The 11,339-nt window shown below is 40.0% G+C and overlaps 1 protein-coding gene and 1 non-coding gene across 4 annotated transcripts in view; one reads left to right on the forward strand and one right to left on the reverse strand.

Moving 5' to 3' along the window:
* The window catches only part of Mllt3 (MLLT3, super elongation complex subunit), a 329,863-nt gene that overhangs the window by 154,768 nt on the left and 163,756 nt on the right, over positions 1-11,339 (reverse strand). The gene's annotated exons all lie outside the window — the stretch shown is intronic.
* Positions 9,668-9,774, forward strand: LOC111816918. Its single transcript, XR_002821226.1, has one exon. It is a non-coding gene; the product is annotated as a U6 spliceosomal RNA (small nuclear RNA).

Raw genomic sequence — 11,339 nt, forward strand, 5'->3', positions numbered from 1 at the left:
TGAAGCTCCATCTCCAGGCACTGAAGTAGATACTTCTGCAGAGGGCTTTTTGGCCTGAAGGGTACCCACTGTGGGAATGCACTTCACAGATCTGATGAAGAGAGGGAACAACAGTATGTGATAGCAGCCTGGATTTGAGGGCTCTCAATTAAAGCAAACTTGTTCTGCCTTCATCTGGTAGGTCCTGAACTCATTCTCTTATGTTGTTCCTAATAAGATGAATCTTTTTAATTAGAGAGGGGTGGGTAATCTGGAAGAAACTGCTTAAATTGGTTTTCTTTACAAGTTTAATGTCCCCATAATGACTTAATGCTGCTGGCTCTTAAGTGTTCAGATTTCTTATGAATGTTTTTAACTTTGTGCTGGTGCTCCAAGGCAATTACTGTGAAGGGTGTCTTTTAAGCACTGTAACTATCTCTCTAATTAATTTTCTTTTTATGTTGTCATTGCCATTGGCCTCTCCATATCTATATCAAACTATATGCCTCTTTTCCTGTAAGTTTTTTTCCCTCTTTTTTAAGAAAGGAGAACAGATAATTTCCTCTCTCTACCCTAAAGAAATTCTGGCAAAGAAACTACAAGTTTTTTAAAATCAATGCCTAGATCTAAAATGAGACTTTCCACTTGGAAAAACCTAACCTATTTTACTCAAAGCAATCAGCTCATAGAGGAGAAAAGGACAAAGCCTAGAGAAGCCAGGGACTGTGACTCAGAATTCTTATTTGCTGCTATCTGCTTGAGACTTAGTGGGGAGCCCCCACTTTCTGTGAATCAGTTTCTTGAATCAGACATGAATAGAATCACATGTCCCAGCTTTCCCTTCTGGGATGCTTGTTAACACCATTTTACAAAAACATAAAATTATTACAGAACTAGAAAGTATAAAAATCAACATTTGAAGCAACACAACACTTTGTGTATATAACCAAGTTTGAATGAAGACAGTGAACTATTTTGCACGGTAATGATACACAATAAAGGTTTAATTTCTATAACTTGGGGTGATGCTGCAGTGTACAGAACACAACAAGCTAATTTAAATGAGAGGATGAATAGAAACGGACTAGGACCTAAGCCCTGAAGCCCGCAGCACAGGGCTTCCCAGGGGCTGGGTTAAACTTCTGCTGCCATTACAATGAAAAGTACTGAGGTATCACAGACCCTCATAAGGTATTCTTACCTGCTCTCTTCCTTTGCCCAACACTTCTTTCTCCCCAGTGACTTGATTTTTGGAAGGTAGGTTTAAGGAAACAAAATAGGCAAAATGCAGAGAAGCAGGTAAAACATATGAGAGCTGAAATGAAATCAGGCTTGCAGAAAGAACTGCTGCTGTCTTGGTGAGGGCTGAGCTACAGGGAACAAACCTGTCGGGCATCCTGGACCTTTCCCTGACCTTAAGCTTCAGTCCTTCCTGGTCTTACAAAGGAGGATGTTTGGTTGTTTTTCTCCAGGGATCCATGGCACAAGGTCTCCTGAGCTTAGCTCCTGGCTTCCTGCCTTTCAAATGAACGATACTAACTCTGGAAGTATTACCTTCAAGCAAACAGATTCAGCTGCACAATCCTTAGGCTGAGTTGAGCAACAACTAGTTTCCACCTGGATATTCAACTTTTAAAAACTGGCAGATTCAGCCATGCTAGTCTGCTGCTGCTCTGTTTCAAAACTGCATTTGCAAAGAGGGTCAGAAGTCCTTTGCCTCCACACCCTAAAGAGGCAGTCTAGGCACTAATGCACATTTTGCTCTTCTTATCCAAGTGTGTTTCTTTGTTGCCCAACAGTACAAACAAGATAACCAATTAATACTTATTTTTACTTTTATTTATTTAATTGAAAGAGCACTGATTAGCTGACAGAACAAGACTGTAACCTTTGAAAAAAGGGATAAAGGCCGCCTCTTAAGACCCTTTGTTGTATGTCCTCAGAGTGCTTCACATAATGATGAGTACATGGTAGATGTTTAGTTCTTTATAGCTTAACTATAAAATGTTAAAATACAAAAGCAGCGAGACCATTAGTGTCCTGCGAAAAGAAAGCAAGAAGCAAACCAGTAAACCAATCATTTCTCTGTGAGCCATGAGTGTTATGAGTGGTGGCAGTGTGGCACTGACACAAGCAAATGCACCAGCATTAGTTTCACAACTGATATGGCAGAGGGACTCCTAAAACTAAGGCTTGAAAGCTAAGTGTTGTAGGTAAAACGTAAGAAAAGCGAGAACTGAGAATGAGCAAACTATTGCAAGTACTCCCAAAGTTAAACTCTCCAGACAAGATCTCCACGAGGGCTTTTGGAAAGTCCGACATGCATATGCTTTTTCCCTCCGATGATGAACTTGCATAGTCTAAAGAGGGGACAAGGAGCTACTGAATTGCTCATCAAGAGTTCTGACCAACTCCTGATTCAATTCTTTAATCAGTACCATGAGAGCTAAGATTCCTGTTTTCCTGAGAAATGCAAAGGACCCCAAGGCCAAGGCCATTTCATTTACGGGCCACCTCCAGCGACACTTCTTAAGTTCTGCACTTACATGCCATCAGTGAGATGCTGCTGCTGAGCGGCAGGCCTCACATGATCCCCCACCCAGTACTCGGAAGGCTTCTCTCAGCAGTAGAGCAGCTCCCCTCATCCAGTTTCAGTGAACCACAGCCAACTCCAGTCCAAATATATTAAATGGAAATTTCTAGTCATAAGCAGCGTTATAAAATCATACATACCCCTCAACAGGAGTCATCCCTTTAGTCAGCACATCCAGCTCTTAGCAACTTTTTTTCCATCTTAGTTATCAGATCAATTTATGTCATAGTGCTTGTATTCAAGTAACCTTTATTTACTTAATGATGATCCTAAAGTTCCAGGAGAAGCTGTTATTTGCTTCCTTTGAGAGAAAAAGCCAAAAGCATGGGATATTCTGGAAAATAATAATTTAATTTTTATCATATATTCTTACAATTATTCTAATCTATTATTAGTTATTGCTGTTCCTGCTACTCAGCCTAACTTACAGAGTACACTGTACCATAACTATGTGCATAAATGGGAAAAGTGCTGTTCTGGTAGGACCCAGAACTAGCCAAGGCTTCAGCCATCCCCATGAGGCTTGGAATGTGCATCTCTCAGAAGAGGCAGAAGCTACAGTGAATCACAATAGAAATTCCTTCTACTTGTTAGGTGCAGAGCATTTGGAAAACTTCAACAGTCCCCATGTTCTTGGAAGAGGTTACTGAATGTATACTAAAACAAAGGTTGTGCTTGAACTATTTGTGGCAGCATTCTTAAAAAATCCTTTTCTTTTTCATTAAAAAAACAAGTATTTGCAGGAGGTCTTTAGACTATACCAGCAGTCCCCTGGGCAGTGCCAACTTCAGAGAATGAGATTTGCTCACTGGCACTGCAAAGACAATGGATGATTTCTGATGCAGTTAGGACACGCAAAGGTAAAGTAAGTGACTTAAAGGGTCTTTCACTCACATGAGGACATGATGCTTCAGGACAAATGGAGTTGGGGGTGCGGGGGGGGGATATCCGTTAAAATAACGATGGCAGATCAAAGATCCACTATATGTTATTTCAACCACAACTTCATTTGGTTAACATCTTACCTCAACAATCAAACTAGCAATTTGTCATTTTGGAGACTATCTGAGGCTAGCTCCTCAGATTAGAAGGAACCTCTTTCTGATTCAAGATGACCAATTACACCTTAAAGCCAGTCCAAATAATTAAGAATTTAACAGCTTCTTTAAATTGTGCTGAATGCTTTCTAGTATTCAGTATTTCAGGCAGTACTTTGTATTTCCAAGCTGAGTGTCCCCCTGCTATAGCTTATTCTTATTTCACCATTTCAAACTACCTGTCATCATGCATACTACAGTTTTTAAATATTACATGTATTTCAAACTGCTTTCATTTCCAAAACAAAAACTATTTTAAATTTCCCTTGAGGGGTGGAAATGTAGCTCAGGGGTAAAATACACCATTAGAATCAATTATGCCCTAGGTTCAAACCCCATCTCACACCCCCAAAAAATCTGTAGTTCTTTTCAATACACAACTTGCTCTTATATCAAAGAATATTTTTTCCTTAGAAATTTCACTTGGACAAATTTTAAATGCTACCTCTCTCCAGTTTGTTGTACACGTAAGAAACCAACTTCATACATATAGATGGAGTACTGTTAAAAGAGAAAAAAAATATATAAACCATGTCTTTTGAAAATGTCTCCCAATTTGTACATGTACCAAGTCAGGCCCATGAGCCTCTCTCAGTCCATTACCAGAGTACTTACAACAGAGGATTCCTATTTTTCCTGAAACAAAGTCTCCATTACCCACAAAGGACTTATATTTACTGTTTGGCTCAAAAAGTCTACACAGGGCCGGGGACATAGCTCAGTAGAATAAGCGTTTGCCTGGCAAGTGCAGGGTCCCGAGTTCAAGCCTCAGTACAGAAAAAAAAAAAAAGGAAAAAAAAAAAAAAGTCCACACAAACTACATACTTCATCTGACATCTTAAACCTCCATCATATGTTGAAAATATGCTCCAAGTTCAGAGGTGTCCTTTCTGTCCTGTCCACATAGTTATTCCTACAGAATGAAGATGCCTGTTACATTTCAATTAAAACCTGTCCACAGCTATCGACCACCATCACACACTCATTTCCCCATCTTAGTCACTCCACCATTTAAGACGTGACAGATTTTCTTCCTATCACCAGACTAGAGATTTAAGAATAGATTTTCATAAAACTATGGGGTTCCAATTAAGATCTAAAGGTAAAAGAATGAATCTAATGATAGTACAAGAACAATCTGAGAGGATCAGCCAAATAGCTCAGTGGATTAAAGCACCTGCAAGCAGGCACAGGGTTCGGGTGTTTGATCCCCAGGCCTGCTGTGCCAGCCCAGCCCCCAGGGCACGCTGAGATGGCAACGGAGACTGGGCATGGTGGCGCGTACCTGTAATCCCAGCTTTTGGGAGGTTGAAAACAGGCAGATCACTACAAGTCCAGTCTAGTAGTGAGACACTAAACATCCTGTAGACCCTTCAATAAAATACAGGAGGGGAAAAAAAAAAGGAACGATCTGAGGACTACTTCTTATTCTATTTTCTTTAATCCATGAAAAGCTTGATTGAGTCATATTTACATCTCAGGTAATGAGCTTCTGCTTCTTACAACAGTCATGGATCTGCCCTTGCCATTTATATTTCTGCACAGATCACAAATTTAGTACATTGTCCTACACAACTTGCTAATGAACTGTTTATCTCTTGAAAAGAAATTTTCTACCCCTCTGGCCCTGGCCCATCCTCAATGGTCTTTCTTGATCACAGATTGCACCTAAGAATACATTTGACAAGTGACTGGTGACCCTGTCTTCTCTGGGTGCAAAATAAAGTAACTTGTGGAAAACAAAAGACAACTGGAGAGCAACGACTGAAGTAGTTCAGACTCCTGAAAGCTAAACGGCAGCCCCCACTCATCACGCTCCACGTTAAAGGCACGAGAAGAAATGCCCTAAGATGCAGCATGATGGGTAGTGCCACAACACTTGAAATAATTAGTCTTTAGACAGAAAATACAATTCTTTAAAAAACGTCAGAACCACCAGGAAGATGTTGACATATCTTAAGTATAAAATACTCTTTACTCTTAAGATTCAACACTACAATATATTGGGAATACAGCAGGCGGAATGTTACATTTAGATCTGGAATATCTTCCAAAGGCCCACACATTGAAGGCATGGTCCTCAGCAAAGCATTTTTCAAATGGAATGGGGCCCAGGGGGGTTTCATGTTAGGAAAGGTGTGCCCTCTAAGGCACCGTAGCGTGCTGGCCTCTCCCCGTCTCCCCCTCCCTGCCCCTGCATCCCTTCCTGGCAGCCATCATGTGTGCAGGCCTCCTCCTCCTTGCAGCCCCACCACGACATGCTCCTCACAACAGGCTCAAGAGCTACAGAGCCAAGGAACATTGACTGAAATCAACACAACCGAGAATCAAGCTAAAACTTATTTATGAATTACAGTATGGACATATTTCCAACTACTTATTGTAAGAACATGAGCACATAATAGGAGTACTGGCTAAAAACTGTGTACACTCAAGGATAATCCAGTAGAGCTAGTCATCATGGGGAGAAATGTTATTATTAAATACTTTATTTTCTTACTGGTATCCATTTTCCACTCAGGCTTGCTCAATTTCCTAAGAAAGGCACTGTGGGAGAATGCCGGCATGTTGTGTTCTAGCACAGAAGTCATTCTGTCACTGCTCTACGCTGCTGCATCAGAGCAGCACTTCACTTCTCTTACATCGCCACACTAAACCCACCGCAGTTTCTAGATCCAAAAAGGGTTCTGCCCCTTCGAATTTTAATCTTCCTCTGGTCTGTTCTCCCTATCAGATTTTTCAGACAACGCCTCCCAAGTCTCTTGAGCCTACCCATTTCTGCACTGAAAGTCTTACTGAGTCTTGAATATATGCACCATTTTACTATACTTTAAATTTGCCTAAAGGCCACATGATTCTGTAGCTCTAAAATCTGTAAAAAGAATGGTTTTTCTCTCCTGATTTTGCTTTGCTTTTGTTCCCTTGTTTGGCTGGCACTACCAGTGCCTAGTGAAGACAAAGTATTTCAATGTATGGTAAAATAATAACAATTAAGAACATAAGGCCGCATAGCCCAAACAATGATTATTTACTTATACCTACATCCTGAGTGTCATTAAGGATTTTTGAAAGAAAGGGAGTATGGTGAAAATACAAATCAAATTTATTAAGTCCCCACTATAAAATCTGTAGATATGTTTCTTAATCATTTTACAGCAAGAATATATTCAAGACTTGTTAATAGTTTGATTTTACATATAAAATATCTGTTCAATTTAAATTTTTTTAATTGGTGAAATTCTCTTAGGGAATTACAAACCCCACACAGAGTTTTAAGACAATTTTTAGCTAATGGATTCCTCTAATAATTATGTATGGAATTTTTTTTTTTTTTTTCTTCTCAGTACTGGGGACTGAACTCAGGCCCTTGCGCACTTATTCTGAGCTACTTATTTCCCCGGCCCTTAAGTATGGAATTCTAAACAACACATTTTATTTTGAATTAAGTAATCTACTAGAACTGCCTATTTTTGCCATCTGCCTATTTCTCATATACTCAAAATATAAGATGCTACACATAATATAGTACAAAACACAAAACCAAGACATCACCATCAATCACATAGAAGATGCAGAGTCCAGTGCTGTTTTTAAAAAAGTTATTATATTTCTGCTTTTTTGTTTTTTGTTTTGTATAGGGTCTACAAGGTCTCACTACACAGATCAGACTTATAGTGATCCTCCTGTTTTCAGCCTCCCCAATGCTAGGATTACAGGTGTGAGCCACCACGCCCAGTCTCAACTGCAGTCTCAGTGCTCCCTGGGGGCAGGGCTGGTATGGCAAGTCAGGAACTGAGCCCCAGTCCCTGCCTATGCAGGTGCTTTAATCTGCTGAGCTATCTGGCCAGCCCTACCTTTTTTTTTTTTTTTTTTTTTTTTTTTTCAGAACTGCGGATTGAATTCCAGCCTTTGCACTTGCCAGGCAAGCATTTATTCTACTGAGCCATCTCCCCAGTTCCTTGGCCAGCCCTACTTTCCACTTTAAATTATTCTACTTTTATGGGCCAGGAAGATAGCTCAGTGGCATAAGCACCTGCCTAGCAAGTGCAAGGTCCCAAGTTCAACCTCCAGTAATGCAAATAAAGAAATAATTTTTTAAAATAAATCATTTCACTTTTATCAAATGTATAAAGATACATATATGTAAGTACATGGCACGTGTTTTGTGCAGAGTGACTAAACACATACAGAAAAGACTGGAAGCCTCCAAACTCATGACATGATTCCTACTGGAGCGAGGCTGAAGAATAAAGAGAGCTTTTTACACTTTTCACATTAAACACACACACACACACACACACACACACACACGTATCAGTCTCATTAACTATAACAAGGGTGAGTGAACAGACTTCACTTGGTCTAAAATCTGTCAACAGAACTTCTTGACCAACTGTCAAAATAATGATTCAGTAATCAGAACGGATGTTCAAACACAGACCCACAGTACTGTCGGCCATGCAGTAACTCTTGAGTCACACGTACATCACAACCAATACATACATTCCTGGAAACACACTTTTTGTCTGGGGTCAGGTTCACACAAATGCTAAGCTTTGCTTTTTTACACCTCCAAATGTTAACTCTTGTGTGCTTTCAAGAAGAATAACCCCCAATGCCACCATAATTCAAAAGCTTTGAAAAATCCTAGTGATTATATATGTACTCTTAGAAGTTTATTATCAATCCAGAAAAAAACAAAATCAGTCCACTGATAAAAATATCAGAAAGACCTCCAGAAATAAGTTAATATACAATGCTAAACAGCTTTGCTACATGGCAGCAATAACTACTTCCAAAGTAAACAGAACAAAAAAGCTTCAACTACAAAAATGCAGAGATACAGACTACTTACAAAACTAACTGTATTAAGGGAAATAGAAAGTAAGACTTTAATAAATGAAAAAAACATAGTATGCTCTTTGGGGAAATGCAACATTACAAAAAGGTTAATTTTCCACAATTTAATTCCTACATTCAACACAAAGATTCTGTCCCCAGCAGGTCACAATTAACATAACAAGGTGTTGACAATTAGAGAAATGGAGAAAACACACTCCTCCAAGAAAAGAGCAGGCAGTAAATATATGAAATCGTGCGCCACAATTTTCTAGAAGATTGGCAAAGCTTTAAAATAAGGACACAATCATATAATGCAAATCAGCTATCACTTTTTTGGCAGAAACGCAACAACAGATTTCTACTTTTTCTCCAAGGGGCAGACCCAGTTCATTTCTACAAGCCTTCAAACTCAGGAACAGCTGCTCCTACAGTGCTGTGTGCCTACCACGTTCCCTATACAGACACTTCTTTGGTGAAGGTCTAAGCCTTCATCAGCTCATTTATTCCTCAAAGGCAAGGGATCTAAATTTTATTCTTTGTACATTAGCACATAATAATACAAAGAAAACTATCTGGGAAGAAATAAAATCTGGTTGCTATAGTGTAGCTCTGAAGTGTTGCCCAAAGGCAACAAAAATGTCCCTAGAGAAACATCATTACTGGTGCGAGGCAGCAGAACAATTAAGAAACAAGATCTGGTGGTCAACGTGAGGGTTTAGAGTGCCTCTGAAGGGGAAGGTAAAGGCCAAGCAAAGCCCTCTTCCTCTCTCTCACCCTGGGGCCATGAGGGGAGGAGGCCACCACGTACTCCACAAGAGATATGGGCCTGTGCCACAGACCCAGAGCAGCGCGGCCAGTCAGTCATGTGCTGCAGCTTACAAAACCCTAAGCATTTAAGTAAACCTGTTCTATGAATGGAAAGAAAGCTAACATGCTACCTAACTACCATTACCTGTCATAATAATAAGACAAGCACTGCCTCAGAAATATTACAGAAATACATTTTTAGTTATTATTTAGTTATTACGTAATTATTCTGATGATACTAATAATTCTTCAAAAGTTGTTGAGAAAAATATATAAACTTGGTTCTTTCCAAAAGTTACTTAAAGAGGTCTTTTCCTGAAATGAACTTCAGTAAAGACTCAAATTTACCTTGCTCACTTCGGCAGCACATATACTAAAATTGGAACGATACAGAGAAGATTAGCGTGGCCCCTGTGCAAGGATGACACGCAAATTTGTGAAGCGTTCCGTATTTTTTTGAAAGATTTAATTGAGAAATTCCATTCTGTGAAGCTTACCAATGTTTCCTTCTCTGAAAATATTAACCAATTTAGAACATTGATTAAAAACACAGTGCTCTACATTGAAATGCAAAAAAAAAAAGGGAGAAAGTGTCTGAAACTTTCTCATAAAGTATATATAATGGCATGAAAAATTCCTTGAGAGAAATTTGTGTTCCTTTCATTTTTACCAAACTGCAAATTTTCAGCATGGATGTGAAAAGCATTAAAATTATAACTTTGCGTACCAAAAAAAAAAAAAAAAAAAAGACTCAAATTTACCTTAAAAGCAGTTAAAGGAACAAATACCCAGTTTGCCATGACAGAAACTGTACTAGCAGGTAAGTCTGCAAAATTTGAAAAAGATGAAGTAAATGGTGTGTAGAGAAGCTGACTCTCTTTCCACTCTGAAAGGCTCTCTTGGGGGAACCAACCTTCAGAATGCCCAGCCAGGCCACATCCTGCAATTTAAAGATGGCAAGGCAAGCAAAGCACTTTGGCAAAAGGTGATTAACATGCTTAGTACAAACAAGTTATTTTATGTTCTTTCTTAGAAAGACATATATTTTTGGACACCGATCTGTCTTGGAAAAAAGCAACAAGGATGCCAAAAGACTACGTATAAAAGAAAAGGGACCAAGTGAACACTTTTGTACAAAGTACTGAGAACAAACTGCTCATTTCTGCTGAACAAACACAGGACGGGATGGGAAAGCTGGGAAGTAGAAGCCAGCAAGCCGATGTAACACAAAGAGTTCAGAAAAAGTAACTTCTAAAAGTCTTGCAATAGGACTGCTGATTCAGATAGCTCACAGTCACAGAGTTAGCCCTATATAAGTACCCTGAAAATGATCATTAGAAGGCTGCCTGCCTTTTCGTCCATCTGAACCTGTATGAAGGTTTGTACTCTGTGAAGACCCCCAACACATGCGACACAATCAGCAGCAGCAGTCTTAAACCTGCTGACCAGGAAAACACCCCCATACAGGAAACCCCGGGTTCTAAAGCCCTTGCTATCACCTGTGGCAAAAAGTTTAGTATGTAAAGACATCACTACAAGAAGGGGAAGGCGCACCTTTGTGCTTTCCCGTATCTGTGCGAACACACTGCAACCCACCTCAATAGGAGCTACAGAAAAAATGGCTCACAACAGAGGTCACCGCGACCATGCCGCACAGCAGAAGGTGAGTGGTGGCGAGGGCCCGGTGCCGCCTGCACTGCCGCCTGAGCTCTCCTGAGAGAGCAGCAGCAGCAGCCAGCTCTCAGAAACACACAAACCTCCCTGTGAACTACGCATACAGGGATCTATTTTTTTGTGTGCCTTATGAAAACCTAGTGGCTGATGATATGATAGAGCTGAGATGCGATGCTAGCACTGAGGAGTGCTGCAAACACAGCCTCCGTTATCAGAGGTTTCATCACACCAGGACCATAAAACACTGTTTGCAGACTCATCAATCAAAACCCTATTGTGGGGGCTGGAGAGATGGCTCAGTGGTCTAAAGCACCTACTTGGAACAAGCTTGGCAAAGCACAGGGACC

The sequence above is a fragment of the Octodon degus genome, unplaced genomic scaffold, assembly GCF_000260255.1.
Source record: "Octodon degus isolate 3935 unplaced genomic scaffold, OctDeg1.0 scaffold00044, whole genome shotgun sequence".
In the NCBI taxonomy this organism is placed as follows: Eukaryota; Metazoa; Chordata; class Mammalia; order Rodentia; family Octodontidae; genus Octodon; species Octodon degus.